Genomic DNA, 16,278 nt, shown 5'->3' on the forward strand with positions numbered 1-16,278 from the left:
CACAGCTGGCAGCTAGAGAGATGGCTCAGTGGTTAGGAGCCCTGCCTGGTTTTATAGAGGGCCTGGGTTTAATTTCCAGCATCCACATGCAGGCTCCCAGCTACCTTCAACTCCAGTTCCAGGGAAATGAAATGCCTCCTGGCTTCTGCAGGCACCAAGCACCCGTATGGAGCATAAATATACACACAGTGAAACATTCATGCATGTATAATAAAATAAATGATAAAAGATATAAATCCAGTTAGTAGAGAGCTAGCTTAGCACGCACCAGCCATGGTATGCAGGCCTGTAAGCTCGGAATTTGAAAAGCCAAATCAAAACGGTCAGAAGTCCAAGATCATGCTCAGCTTCAGAGTGAATTAAAGACCAGGCTGAGCTACGTGAGACCTTGTCAAAATAAAATAAAATAATGTAGAGAGTCTGACTTGAAGTAGAGCATAGGCTTGAATGAGCTCTTTATATAAGTCCTAAGATATTTATTATGTCCCCACTGTACCTCCAACATGTGGCTCAAAAATTGGGTATTACTAAACAAGAGCTCACTGTCAGAAAACACAAGCCCTGTGCACTCTGATTTTCATGCTCCTTCAACAAATTGCTGGATTAACCTCAAAGCATTACAGTAAAAAAAAAAATAATAATAAAACCTTTTGTTTTGGTGGTCCTCTTTAATTAATATCCAAGTTATTAGACTAAGCTATAGGCCACTGTCATTCTTGTAGGTTGAAATGGCTGAGTATGCATGATTTCTAACAGTCACACATTATTCAATTGCCTTCTGGTAAATTCATGACATTTGAGAACCTCTGTGTGTTTCTAACTCTGTGTGTTGCTATGAAGCAATTTCATATCAGACCCAGTGCAATATCTTTAAAAGTGTCCCAACCATGAGGGAGGGAGGAGAGCCTTCCCACAATCCCTTTCCCACTGGACCCCTGCCCTGGTCCCTGCTTGCCAAATCCTTTACTGTGGTTTTCTGATGCGAGCTATTATCCACATAAGAGAGTCCCAGAGCCGGGCTGAGAGCGCGCTCTCAGAGAGCGCCACCACAATTCCCAGAAGTGAGGGCTTAAGTCTTTGACCCTCCAAACTCCCTCTTTTTGTACTTAATCAACTGGCTAAATCCTCCCAAGTGACAAGAACACACATTTTGTCGTCTGTGACTTGCTGAGGCTGAACACTCCTCATGATGGCAAAGCCTGTGTATCAAGGATGAGTGATTTCTCACACTTAATCTGTTTCGGGTCCACTGGGCCCCAGAATCCAGACAGACACAGACAGACACTTCCCACACTTCCTGCCTCTTTTCTCCCATTGGTGTCCATTATTTATAGGCCTTGGAGTGCACCTGGGGTTACTCCCCAACTGGGCTTAAACTTTTCAGCCACCCTCCAAGCCCCAGTCTCTGCAGTTGGATTTTGATAAGAGAGAGAACAACTTCTACCCTGGTTGTCCTATAACTGGACTATTTCTAAGAACCAGGCCAGTAGCTTAGGAAATGAACAAGAGCTAACAGCAGGCATTCTAAGTTTGGCACTACATAGCCAAAGAAGCCATCAGCATAGTGAAGAGGCAGCCTGCAGAACAGGAGACAAGCCATTCCCAGCCATGCATTCAATGAGGGATCAATATCCAGAATATATAAAGAACTCAAAAGTTGAGTTGTTGAGAGATGACACAGTTGGTAAAGCTCTACATGCACTGCAGTCACATGTGTGCACGCATGCGCATCACACACACACACCACAATTTATATATTAAAAAAACAACCTCAGAAGTTCATGGTGGCTGTGGGAGGTGGGGGCGGGACATGGCACGGGTTTCCCATGCTGGGGTGGATAGCCCCTACCCCTTGCATATACAGGCACTCTAATTAGACTACAGTGTGATTTTTAAAAAAGACATGAAAAGGGAGATGCTATGGAGGGGTCTGGGGAGGGTTGGAGGGGAAATGAAAGCTTCATATGATCATAATACTTGTATGGAACTCTCAGAGTACATTTTAAAGCAATAATGGTTCTAGGAGTTGGAAAGATGGCTCAGAAGTTAAAAGCACTGGCTGCTTTTGCAGAAGACCCAGACTCAGGTTCTAACACCCACACGGTGACTCACAACCATCTTTAACTCCAGTTCCAGGAGACTTGACACCCTCTTCTGGCCACTGTGGGCACTGCATACACAAACAGACACATGCAGGCAAAATACCACACATAAAATAGACATTAAAAAGCCATTTTGAAAAGTAAACTAGTAATGATGATAATAAATAATGAGTAAATTAAACAATTAAAACACAAATAACCCAAACAATAAATGGATAAGTTAGCTGATGGTGCTATTCAATGAGGAAATAGTGTGTGTGTGTGTGTGTATGTGTGTGTATTGATAGATAGATATCTTGATATAAATGAACAAGAGCTGACAACATGCATTGTAAATTATATATATACACACATGTGTGTATATGTGTATATATACGTATACATATATATGTATATGCACATATACGTACACACATATGTGTGTGTGTGTGTGTATCACACATACATACACAATATCCTTAGCCATTAGAGAATGAAATTGAAAACACCACTGAGGTTGCTTCACACGCCAGCCAGAGTGGCAGTGGCTAAGGTAAGAAACAACTAAGAAGACAAGTGCATATAAGGGGGTGCAGGGCCAGGTCCTGCTGGTAGGAGAGCCCAGCTACTGCAGAGATCAGTATAGAAATCCCTAAAGGACTGGAAATGAGGCGCTGTCTGAACCAGTCACACCAGTGCTGGACTATGCCTGGGGAACGTGAGCCTGCCACAGGGCACCTGCACATTGACGTCTGGGGCAGGGTCACAAGAACCAAGCTATGGGAGCCCAAGAGGAACGAAGACATGGCTTTGGGGGCCAGAGAATGGAACCAGAGCTCATCATGCTTGGTCAGTCTTACAGACAGGCTAACAACGTGGAAAGGGAAATGGAACAGAATTGCAAATAGTTAAGAAGTACATTAAAGAGATCCAGCATCTTTAGTCACCAGGAGATGCAAACCGAAGCTCCCCCACGTTGGAGTGCCAATCGCTCAGCTGGCTAGCTCAACATACATATACAAGATTCCATCTCACTAAATCAGATGGCTATCTTCAGGAAAGCCCAACCTGCAAATGTCGGTGGACATGCAGAGGGATGGAAAGAACCCTTGTTCATCCATCTCAACTCTGCCCACAGATCTTGGTACCCCGTCGGGGGGTGAGGAGGGCTCGAAACCATTGTTGGAGAAGTCATATACTGGGCATAGAGTCTGCCTGCTTAGTGCGACCTGACTGAGCTCTGTGGCTGCTAAGTGTGTTGGTTTCTTTGTGCATTGCTGGGACAAGACACCTGACAGAAGAAACAAGGAAGAACGAGTTTGTTTGGGATTGTATTTTTGTGGGTACAGTCGGTCCTTCATGGAGGCAGGATGATGGGCAGCTGGGCACAGTGCATCCCCCTGCCCCTGCACACCACCTCCAGGTTCCTTCCTTCTTCTAGTGAATTCCCCAATGCTTGCTTATTAGCACGTGTGCACCATTATCCTCCTATTCCCCACCCCCACTAAGCTCTCTTCTCCACTCTCATGGTCTCCAGGCTCACAACCTGATGTCCTAAGCACCATCCATACAGTCAAGTTCATCTTGCCTATTCAAACTGACTACTTCCGGGATCTGTGCTGTGGTCTGGTGATAGCATGAGAACAGGATAGGGCTGTTCCCCTGACTGACAAACAGAGTCATTCATTCCTTACAGGATGGCTACCCAGTTCTGGTCCATGTCACTGGCAGTATATCAAAAACAAAAACAAAACAAAAATAAACAAACAAACAAAAAACTGACGGTGATTCTCCCTATAGTCTGGGGGTGGTTATTAATGGTTAAAGTTTGGGTTTCTTTGTTTTAGCAGTCCTGGGAATTGAAACTCTGGTCTTTCACAATAAGGGAGGTGCTCGCCCACTGAGCTATCTCCACAACTATCTGTTTATGTGTTTGTTTCCTTGTTTATATTACGTATTTATTTCCCTTCATTTTAAGATAGAGTCTTACTAAATTGCCAAGACTGGCCTTGAATTTACTCTGTGGTCCTGGCAGGCCTTGAACTTGCTATCCTGTTCCCTAAACTCCTTGAACAGCTGGCGTTAGAGGCCTGCACTACCAACACCAGCATAAGTGGTTCTATTTAAAGACCCCACTGTTATTTACCTTCTTTCTAATTTCAGGCACCAAGACTCTTGTCCACCTCCTGAAGGAGAGCCTTCTCCAGTCCTTCTGCAGCCTGGGAGGGTCTCTCTCAGCACAGTGGATGATGGCTGGCATCTGTGGCATGAATACTACATACCCTTCAGTTATGGCGAGAACATCAACTCTCTAAACAGCTGGAGATGTGGGGAGAGACTGAAAGGCTGCTCAAGGTGAGAACTCCAAGGATCTGTTCTTTGGTCTTCGTTTATAGAGTGCATGGGGATCAAAAGCTCCACAGGGCTGACTAGCATGGTAAACTGATAGGCGCAAACACTCACCGGACACCCGACACCAACGCATCCACCAGCGAGACAGTGACAAGACCCTCCATTTTTAACTCTCGAACCGCAACTGTAGATCACTCACCCTGGCGGATTCCCAAGCAGCGCACAGTCTATATTTAAAAGTAAACCAAAGTCCTGAGAAATTTACCAAACTCTCCCAGCTGCAGAGCAGTGACTTGGGAGATGAGGGAGCTGTGTCTCAGCTCTCAGTGTTCTTCTGCTCCAAACCCACCCATAAGTATCATCACAGCATCCATAGTCAGGAGCTCTGCAACCGTGCCTCTTCAAGGGCAGTCTAGGACCCCAAGACAGGAGCTCAACTCTTGCCCCCTAACGTGGTCATTTTTCATTGTTTAAACCTGAGTCAAAGGTGGGCTGGAAGTAAGTCAGCCTTTCAGAGCAATTAGGCGTGTGATGCACACTGTGGCCTGCAGCCCCTGCAAAGGCTCTGAGTTTTCATCTGCTCATTTTTAAGTGGTTTAATTTTGCCTCTGATTGCCAGGTGCTAAAATATGAACCTTCACACTTGTGAGTCACCCAATTTAACCACGCTGTGGCTCTACCCTCGGAGAGTTTCCTAGGTGTGAACCCAACTGTGCCCTAGACCCACAAAAACATTTTAGTCAAGATTTCCAGGGTAAATTCTAACCCACCCTTGTCAAAACCACAAGGCTCCCACCTCACCTCCCTGCAGCAGACCCTTGTCATTGAGCCTCTGATCCTGCGGCTCTAAGTTGACTGTGGGAACTCAGGCAAGTGACTTCACCTTCCTGAGCCTCAGTTTCTTTCTTAGTGAAGTGTGTGCTGAAAATAACTCAAAATTAAATGGTGTGTCCAAGGCCTGCCAATGACTAGGTACTCTCCTCCCCTCTGTGAGTTCTAGGACAGCCAAGGCTACACAGAGAGACCCTGCCTCAAAAACAAAAACAAAAAGTTTGCAGTAGTAGTTAGAAAATTGAAATATGCACATCAGAAGTCATGAAAACATGTGAAATAGATAAATGGCAGATGAGCTTCCATCCTAGGATGCGGGATGGCATCTCATTCATCTTATCTATCACCAGTTTGTGTTTACTGTCTGTGTGCTGTGATCACAAGTATGTGTCACATGATTACGTGGTGTGTGTGTTTGTGTGTGTGTGTGCATGTGTGCGTGTATGGAGGTCAGAGGACAGCCTCTTGTATCTTTCCTTAGGAATGCTGTTGACCTATTTTAGGCAGGACTTCCTACTTGGCCTAGAATTTGCCAATTCAGCTGGGCTACCTGGCCAGGGAGCCCCAGACACCTGCCTATCTCCTCCTCCCCACCCCCCATCCCATGTGCAGGGATGGGAGGGGTGTGACTGGGGTGGAGGTAGGGGTGGGGGAGGATTACAAGCACACACTGCCACACATAGCATTTTGCACAGATTCTGGGAATAAGTTAGGTCCTTGTGCTTGCATGGAGGAAAATGGGAAAGTAGACTCAGGAAGGCCTGTTCTGAGTTTCCCCTTTCTCTTTAAATTCTTCTATTTCATTCCTTTATTTATTTGAGAATAGGGGTAGGCACACATGGGAAGGCAAGAGACAATTTTTAGGAGTCCATTATGTCCTCCCACCACATGGAACACAAGAGCCAAACCTTTTCATGCTTAGCAGCCTTTAGCTGCTGAGTGTTCTTCCTCTTCCTCATCTTCTTCCTCCTCTTGCTCATCCTTCTCCTTCTCCCCCTCCTCCATCTCCTCCTCTTCCTTCTCCCCCTCCCCCTCCTCCCCCTTTTCATCTCCTCTTCCTCCCCCTCCCCTTCCTCCTCCTTCTCCCCTCCTCTTGTTACCCCTCCTCCTTCTCCTCCTCTTTCTTCCTCTTCTCCCACTTTTTCTTCTTTTTCTGCTTAGTGCAGTCCACATCTTTTTTTTTTAAATCTGTCAGCAGCTATCCAGGATGAACAGTGAGTTATCTCATCACACCAGCTTCAGCCCTAACCACCCCAGGAACAACCCATTAGACTAAGAAAGACAGTTCCCTGGGGTCCATTGGAATATCATTTGTGGGCTCACAAACTGAGGGGAAGGAACTCATAGTTAAGTCTCCTGCCAGGCTTGGCTCCCTCCTCATAGATGGATAGAAGCAGAAGGCTTGCAAAATCTCAATGCTTCTTCTCTTGATTGGTTCACCATGACTAGCAGCCCCACAGGCAGGGACTCCTACATCTCCTGAGATAGACATAGTCATTGTACACACCTAGTCATACTGGCTGTGGTCTTAGGCTTTCCATGGGCCCAGTCTGCAACGTCTCATCACCTGTGTCATAGTCACTTAAAGAAACCAGAACCCTTTCTCTGTCTCAACCCAGAGATACGAATTGTCTCTGCCAATTGTCTCTGGAGTTTCAGAAACACTATAGCTGAGGAGAAAGAACTTTTTAAAAATATGGATGACTAGACCAAAAGAGTTGAATGGCAAATGGCCAGGGTCTAATGTAGTGGCTGATACACAAATACATGCATAAGAGCAGGCAAGCTGGAGGAGGAAACAGCACAAGCAACTTGACTTTCAAGCACCCCATTCAGGATTTTTCATAATTGAGATTGGGAGAAACTTGGCTACTCTTCCTTTCACAGAGACATCAATGTCTATGAGTGCTTTGACCTTAGGTGCTCAGGCATTTAGAACTTAGATGTGCTCACTCCTTTTGGAATCTTCTCCAAAGAATGAAGTTTTGAATATGGATTCACAGATGCAAGTATGATGGAATGGGGCGTGGGGGGACAAATGGATGGATGAAGGATGGCTAAAATAGGTGAATGAATGATGGATGGACAGATGGATGGGTAGATGATGGATTGATGAAGGATAGCTAAATGAATAAATGAATGGTGGGTGGATGGAGAGATGGATGATGGATAGATAGATGGAAGGATGGATGATGGGTGGATAGATGGATGGGTGATGGGTGGATAGACAGATGGATGATGGATGGATAGATGGATGGATGGATGGATGGTAGATGGATGGATTATGGATAGATGGATTATGGATAGATGAATGAATGAATGGATGATGGATGGATGGATAGATAGATAGATAGATAGATAGATAGATAGATAGATGATGGATGGATGAAGGGTGGATGGATGGGTGATGGATGGTGGATGATGGATAGATGGATAGATTGATAGATGAATGAATGGATGATGGATGGTGTATAGATGGATGGATGGATAGATAGATGATGGATGGATGGATGGATGGATGGATGGATACTTGAAAGATGCAAGTGTGCTTATTGTTGTAGCACTATGCACTATGGTACTCCTTTCACATGTCTAGGATGTGAATCCCACTGTCCAGGTCTCTGTACTATCTGACCTTTACAACATTCGTTCTTATGTCATGGCATAGAGGACTGTCATGCAACCTTACGTTGGTCAAGTAGCCAGAAACAAGTCGAGCAGTGGAATTGGGAGCCAGGCAAAGTGCACTGCTGGATAAAACTCATGTAGGAGAAAATCACCTTGCCCCAAGAGTACCACAGATAGAAACCTGTAAATAGATAGCAGACATCTCTATAAGAAGTGGTGACTCAGAGCCAAAAACAACAGAGGTATGGAGGGCAGCCAACAAATGTACATCATAGTCCTAACTGAAGCTGTGTTCCAGCCTCTGGGCCACTTCAGATAAAGAGGTGTGATCCTAATCAATACCAGCTAGGCTATAATAGCCAGGCATTTAATCAAATGCTAATCTATATGTGCTGATGTGAATATATTTTTATACATGGTTAACATTCATAATCTATTGATTTCATCCAGGGGATTAATCTTTAATTGAGCCAATAGGTTTCATCTAATCCACTGAAGGCATAAGAAAAAAACCTGGACAAGAGAAAAAAAATTTAATTTGAAAGTTCCTTTTAAAAAGGGGGGGGGGGTATTTACTTATTTATTTTATGTGTATAAGTATACTGTCACTGTCTTCAGACGCACCAGAAGAGGGCAACAGATCCTATTACAGATGGTTATGAGCCACTATGTGGTTGCTGGGAATTGAACTCAGCACCTCTGGAAGAGCAGTCAGTGCTCTTACCGGCTGAGCCATCTCTCCAGCCCAAACAGCAGAAATTTTATCTCAATACTACGAAGTCAAGTCTTGAGTTTCAAGCCTGCTGACCTGCACTAGAGACTCCAAGCTTACCACACAGTAGAGTGTATTGATGTAGTGGTGAGCATAGCTACTTTCCAGACTTGCCACACACATCATAACGCATGGACCAACTTCCTAAAGTAAATCTCTAAATAAGCAAGAGCCCTGTGCATGCATATGTGCATAAGTATGTGTGTGTCATAAACGTGCTCACACACACACACACACATCCAAACAAACACTTGCACACAAACACACGTGCACACTTCATACTGGAGGTTTCTCTGGAGAAATTTGATTGCTATGGGAATATACATATTATTAGAAGCCAGTGTGCCATAACCTTCCATTTGATTGCTGTAGGAAAATACATAGCATTAAAAAGTATTTCATAATCCTCCTTTGTCAGTCACCACATCTCTAAGTGCTTACTCTATATTAGACCGAATAGGCAGCTCAGTATGTGTGCACAGTAGAGAAAAGGAGATGGAAGAGCTTGTGGGAGCGGCAGTTCTAGCAAGAGACTGAGCTATGTGGAGCTGGCCCCCTAGTGTAGGAGCAGCATTGGTTTAAGCTGGGGTTCAGCTTCACTGAGTTATCAGAAATCTAACTTGCCTGTGGGAATTTTCTCTGAGTCACTACCAACCATAATGGTCCCTGGTGTCACCTCTGTCCCTTCCCATCCCTCAGTCATTGTGCCAAACACACGTGTGAAGACAGAATTTCTTTCATGCTTGCTGAATGTGGAGTCTGCCTGAGTTTAGTGCAGCAGATTGCCGAATGCTTTGCTTTCTGATTTGAACAGCTGAAGCAGCAGGTAGATTACCGGTTCCTCTAAAGCTTGTGAGGGACCCTCAGGGTCCTGGGAAGGCTAGCTACCTCAGGAGCATGCCTGCAAGGTCAGAGGATGTGAACCCCAGCACAAGTGCCCACTCCTCCCACAAAATCCATAAACAAACATTTTAATAATCAGCGCACTTTAGAAATCACTTCTTCCCGTGGACCTTGGCATGTTTCACTATGTTGGATAGTGAAATTCATGTAATGTGAGATTAACCATTTTAGTCTTTTTAGTTTTTAGCATGTTTTTTTTTTGAGGATTTTATACATGACTACTGTATTCATACCACTTCAAACCCTTGCTTTCCCCATTCCAGGTCCTTCTATGTGAACCCAGCTCCCTCTTGTTATTGACTTTTTTAATTGATATTGTTTTACACATATACTCTCAAATGGGTGTGTACATAGGTAGGTATGTATGTGTGTGCATGTATGTATGTGTATATATGCATGTATATGTATGTATATATGTGTGTGTATATATGTATTATGTATGTACATATGCATGTGTTTATATATGTATGTGTGTGCATGTATGTATGTATGTGTATATATGTATGTATATAGTGTATATATGTATTATGTATGTACATATGCATGTGTTTATGTATGTGTGTATGTGTGTGTATATGTATGTGTGTATTATATATGTATGCATGTGTGTGTTTATGTACATGTGTATGTATGTGTGTATAATGTATGTGTGTATGTGTGCATATATATGTACATGTATATGTATGTATGTGTGTATGTGTATGTATGTATGTATGTATGTATACACCCTGCTGAGTCTATTCAGTGTTGCCCATCTGTATGTATGCTTAGAGCTGCAGAGAAGACTGGTGTCCCCTCTCTCGGTTGTCATTAGTTGCCTTTGGCTCTTCACTTAGGAGTGGGGTGCCACGAGATGTACCCCACATCACATCTGGTGGTGTGACTGTGCAGGTCTTGTGTAAGTAACCCTGTTTTTAAGATTTTATGGGCTCAGTTTCCTGTCTCATGTAGGAGACACTGTCTTATATCAGGCATTATCTTGCATCAGGTGTCCTGGTACTCTGGCCTCTAGACTAGTCCCATCCTCTCTCCTTTCCTAAGCCTTAGGTGTAGGGGTTGTGTTGTAGATATCCTTGGAATGAGCACCCCGTGGTCTGTTCGCCGCTCTCTGCATTTTAACCAGTGAGTTTCTGCGATGCTCTACATCTCCTGCAGATAGAAGCTTCTTTGATCTGAGGGACATATACTTATCTGTGGGTTTAGCAATCAGTTCTTAAAATACAGTTAGCCGTTATTTTAATTCATCAAAGTAGCTGTAGCAGTCTCTCTTTTAGGTTCCATGATATTACAGCCAAGGGTAGTTGGCTTACAGTACCTGGTGTGAACTCCCTCCAATTAAAGTATGCATTCCTTGCAGGGCATGACAGTGCACACCTTTAATCCCAGCACTTGGGAAGCAGAGACAGAGGGATCCCTGTCTAGTTCTAGGACAGCCACCATCTTTAAAACCCAAAATAAGATAGGGCAGCACACTCCAGTAGTGTTACTATTTCGCCATACTATACAACTGTCACATCTACTCTAGAGCTTTGTCCTCAGTCCCATAAGGTGGCCCATGCTGACTAAGCAGTTATTATTCAGTATCCAACCCCTGTGTCCCTGTACTCACAACGTTGATTTCTGCCTCTGTGGCTAAACCTGTGGCAGACATTTCATAGGACAGGATGTGCACTGTGCACCTGGCTTCTGTAATGTTCTCAGGGATCATTTCAGCCTAGTGTGGATCACTACAACACATTGTTTGATAGCTGATCACGATCCTGTGTGTTGGATGTTACATGTGTTGTTTTCAATTCACCGTCTGAATTCAACACTTGGATTGTCTTCTTCTTTAACCTGTCTCGAATAAAGCCTCTCTGAATACCTAGGTGTAGGGTCAGTGAGAGGACTCGGTGGACGTATGTGGTCACTCAGCTCTGTAGCCCCAGTGCTTCTCTCCAAGGAGGTGAGACAGGAAAGGCAGGGCATGGGGCTGTGAGCAAGGCCACGCAGGAGGAAGACCCTGCACAGATACAATGTAAGGGCAGATCCAACTCCCCAAAAGTGTCTGCTGACCTCTTCACAAGAGTCTACACACACACACACACACAATGAAATAAATCTTTCTAAAACTAAGCTGTCACTTAATAATCATTTTCAGTTCTTCCGGACTCCCTGGGTCATGTGGTAACCCCGTCACATTGTCTTGCATGGAGGTTGAGGCTACACATTCTCCAGCTCCTCTCACAGGATGTGATGGTTTGGACATCTTGTTACCATGAGTTACAGCCACCTTCTAGTATGAAGTGGTCTCATGAGGTTTCAACATCCATTTTCCTAATGACCAGGAGTACTGGCCACCTTTCCTTGTGTTTTGTGCCCGTGTGTATAACTTTGGAGATGGAAATGTATATCCAAGTCTTTTGCCAACTTATCATTTACTGTCCCCTTTATATTTGGCAGGGGCTGGGGGAACAGAGGTGCACATCACAGCCAAACCACAGCACTTTTCCTTACATTAGTTAATTCAATTTTCTGTGTCCTGAGTTCGGATCATTTGCGTGTTTCTAAGAATCTGTCTACTTCATGTGAATTTTCTACTCTGTTGTGCGCCAGCTCATATTTTCTGTTTGAGACATTTTTACTTCTGTAAGGTTGGTATTAGTGCCCACTTTCGCTTCTGATGTTGAGTTGAGTCATCGCTTCGTCTTCTTCTAAGACGAGCTTTTGCTCATCCTTTCTGAGGAGCAACTCTGGTTTTCTTTGTTGTTTTCCATTCCCGCTCCACTGATTTTCTGCAAGCATTACTTAGAATCTGTCCTTCATGCTCTAGCTTGCTGATTCTCACCCTCCTAACGCTGTGACCCTTTAAAATAGTCTCATGTTATGGTGACCCACAACCACAACATTATTTTTGTTGCTACTTTTGTTTATTAACTGTAACTTTGTTAGTTATGAATTGTATTGTAAATAGCTATGTTCCCCCATGCTCTTAGGTGAACCCTGTGAAAGGGTTGTTCAACCCCTAAAGGGGTCGAGACCCACAGGTTGAGAAATGCCGCTGGCTCTTGGTTGTATAAAGTCAGGTTACGGTCTATCTTCCTTCTATTTTTTAAGGATTTATTTCATTTACGCATATGGATATTCAGCTTGTGTGTTTTTCTGTGCACTACTGGTCTTCCTGGCTTATTGATGGTCATAAACTGCTGTGCAGTTTCTGCAGATTGAACGCGGGTCCTCTGCAGGAGCAAAAACTCCTAAACTGCTGAGTCATCTCTCCAGTGATTTGGTTCCTTCTTCTGAAAAATTCTTACTTGTTCAAAGCCAGCCTGGTCTATAGAGTGAGTTCGAGGACAGCCAGGGCTACACAGAAAAACAAACAAACAAGAAAAAAAGTCTTTCTTGTATGTGGTCATGTGTGAGTATGTGAATGAGTGTGTGGTATTCCAAAATGCAGTCACACAGAGGGGTCATCTCACTCACACATGTAAATGACTGATACTTTTTTCTCCTTTAGAAAAATGACTTTGTAAGTCAGAAAAGAATAAAGAAGTCCAGATGCCTTAAGAGGGGAAGAAAGAGGCAACAAAGCATGTTGCTGTTGGTGAAATGCCGATCATTTTTCTAAGTCTGTGCTACATAAACGTATAGTTTATGAGCCAGGAGTGGTGGTGGTACACACTTTTAATTCCAGCAGAGGCTGAGACGGGTGGATCTCTGTGAGTTTAAGGCAAGCCTGATCTACAAATGGAGCTCAGGACAGCTGGTGTACACAGAGAAACCCAATCTTGGAAAAAAAAACCAAAAAAACAAAAAAACCAAGCCAACCACTTCCCAAAGTATAGTTTATAGATCACAAAATATAGTTTATAGTTTATTGGATTTTTCCTGTTATATAGCAATAATATTTCCTCATGTTGTGGTGTAGCACTTCACTACTTATAATCCATCATCACAAAAGCTCTTTCTCTCTCCCTCCCCTCTTTGTCCCTCTCCCTCCTCACCTCTCCTTAACCCTTTCCCTTCCCCTCTCCGCTCCCCATCCCTCTCTTTTTTACTACAAATTCTCAATTAGCTCTGACTGGCCCTGAACTAAGGATAGCCTCAACTACTGAGACTGCAGGCATGTTCCTGATTTACGGGGTTCTAGGGATCCAACCCAGGGTCTTGCTAAGCAGGCACTCTACTAACTGAGTTACATACCCAGGCTATGTATTCCTCTTTAGCAAATTAGAAAACATTTTAGAGTTTTGCAGTGCTACACAGGCATGCACAATTTAAGCTGAGTCCATCTACAGTACATCTTAGGACTATATGCCTGGCAGGCCTATCTAGTTTGCAAGATGAAGTGACCTTTGAAAGTTCTAGTTAGTGGCTAACAACTTCTACTTCTCCAAGATCTACTTAGGATGGCTCTAGTAATTTAAACATGGGCTACCACTTTGATTTGGAATCTTATCTGCCAAATAAGCCCCATATCCACTACCATATATGCTACTTCAGTTTATTATAACAAAATTCCCTCCCTCCTGCAGCTCAACAGCCTATTCTGTTCCTATGACATTACGTTTTCTAAAGTCTACTGTTTTATACATGGCTCTGGCTGACTGCCTGAGGAAGTGGCTTCCGTGCTGAGAACTGTTGGGTTTAAAGCTTGGCTCTCTCCACAGTAGAGTTATAGTCAGCCATTAAGAACATGAACCTGTTAGAGGTTGTCCTATGAAGTAGAATAAGCCAGACACAGAAAGACCAGCAGTGCAAATTTTCTCATTTGTATAAATTACATAGTCCATATGTGCATGTGTGTACAAACTCCAATTTACTACATAATTCTTCTGCAACTCTGAGTATACACGAACATACAGACATGTGTGTGTGTGTGTGTGTGTGTGTGTGTGTGCGTGTGCGTGTGTGCGTGTGGTGAGGAAGAGGAAAATCAAAAGGAGACTGGGGGAGGAAGGAGACCAGGAGGAGGGGAAAATGGAGGAGACAGAGGCAGGCATATGAGGGTGAGTATGGTCAGGATATATCACGCACTTGAAGGAAATCATCTTTAGGGAGACTCATCACTTCATATAAGAAACATTAGAATTAATTTTTTTCAATGTGGTTACAAACTGACTTTCTCCAGTACAGTCATGAGTGACTTTGACTTCATCTCTGCATCTCTCTGAGCTGAGTCAGAGCCTCCCATCCATTAAGAGCAAGAGGAGACTTTGCAAGGTTACTGTGAGCATCAGATGTGAAATATCTTAACTATCCAAAGCCTGCCACATCAGTCCTCAACAAATGGCGTTTCATAATGATGCTTCCTGTCTCCCGGGGTTAGAGTCCCTTTATCCCTTTCAAAGCTGCCCTGGCTTCCTTATCTTGTGTAATCTTCACAAGGGAGGCAAGCTACAGGTTATCTCTACAAGCTGAAGTGCCAGACAGCTAATAGGATGGATTCGAGATAATTAGTCCTTCTCTGTATGAAACAATCCTGTAGAGGGAAGAATATGAAGTAGTCATCTAAACTGGGGAAACAAAACAAAACAACCCAAACAGCACAGGGCTAGACACAGCCATCCACTCTGGTCGAGCTGCAACCAAAATGCCAGGAGGAGACAAAAGTCACGAGCAAACACCGTGCCCACGGCAGCAGAAACGCTTGTCACTAAGTGAGGAGCGCCGCTGTGTTTGGGCGTCACTGTGATGGGTAAAGGTTTCTTCCTTTCCTCCATCTTTAATTTTAACTCCTTCCTCCTCGGTTAGGTAAAACCTGTTATCCTAGAGATGAGACAGCATACGCACATATTCATATTGATGTAAAATGTCTGCTTTTCTGTGAATATATGTGATCGAATTTATTTTCTAAACAATAATGGGAAACCATCCAGGTTTGGACATTCGTCCTCCAGGAGTAAACATCTCGGAGCTCAAGCCTAGCTTGGTGGCTCCATTTTCTCCTCACTCAGCACAGACAGGGTGTGCCTGTGAGGACTGACAGAGGTTATCATATTACGCTTTTACAAATCACGATGTCCGGGGTGTAGTGGCATCTGCCTTTTTTAGTTCCAGCACTTGGGAGGCAGAGCTACTCAGATCTCTGCGAGTTCAAGTCCAGCCTGGTCTACAGGACAGCCAGAGCTACTTAGTAACACCTTGCCCCTGCCATTCCAATTCCAATGTCCAGGTCTCACACTAGAGCAAATGAATCCATATCTCAGAGGATGAGGGTGGGCTGTATCAGTAGCAAGTCATCCATCCCTCTGTGTGCCAGACCTGAGAACGTTGCCCTGTACCACAGCTCTGGACCAGACTGAACCCGCATCTGGATACCGGTCAGCTTCCCAACAATGGCTTCTCTTGGGCCTGGAACCACACTTAGTTAACAAAGGTATGTAAAAGTTCATAAGCATTTTTTTCCCCAAAATGTCTTTAGGTTCCTGCTATTCAGACTCCAAACGTTTGGAGAAGATTGCCTCTGATTTTATTGTCTCTGCAGAGTTGCATAGATTCTGACTAGCTCGGAGCAATCTTCTGTGAGCCTTGTCACCGAGCCTGGTCAGTGTTCACTGATCCTGTAGAAACTGGACTCTGGCTTCGAGTCAGGGTTCTCAGCCTGAGAGCCTGGCCTCAGGTTCTGAACTCTAAATAAATAGGTTTTGAGACAGGACACACCTGTGTCAGGGATGTTATTCTCTCTCTCTCTCTCTCTCTCTCTCTCTCTCTCTCTCTCTCTCTCTCTCT

The sequence above is a fragment of the Mus caroli genome, chromosome 9 (genome assembly GCF_900094665.2).
Source record: "Mus caroli chromosome 9, CAROLI_EIJ_v1.1, whole genome shotgun sequence".
NCBI classification, from domain to species: domain Eukaryota; kingdom Metazoa; phylum Chordata; class Mammalia; order Rodentia; family Muridae; genus Mus; species Mus caroli.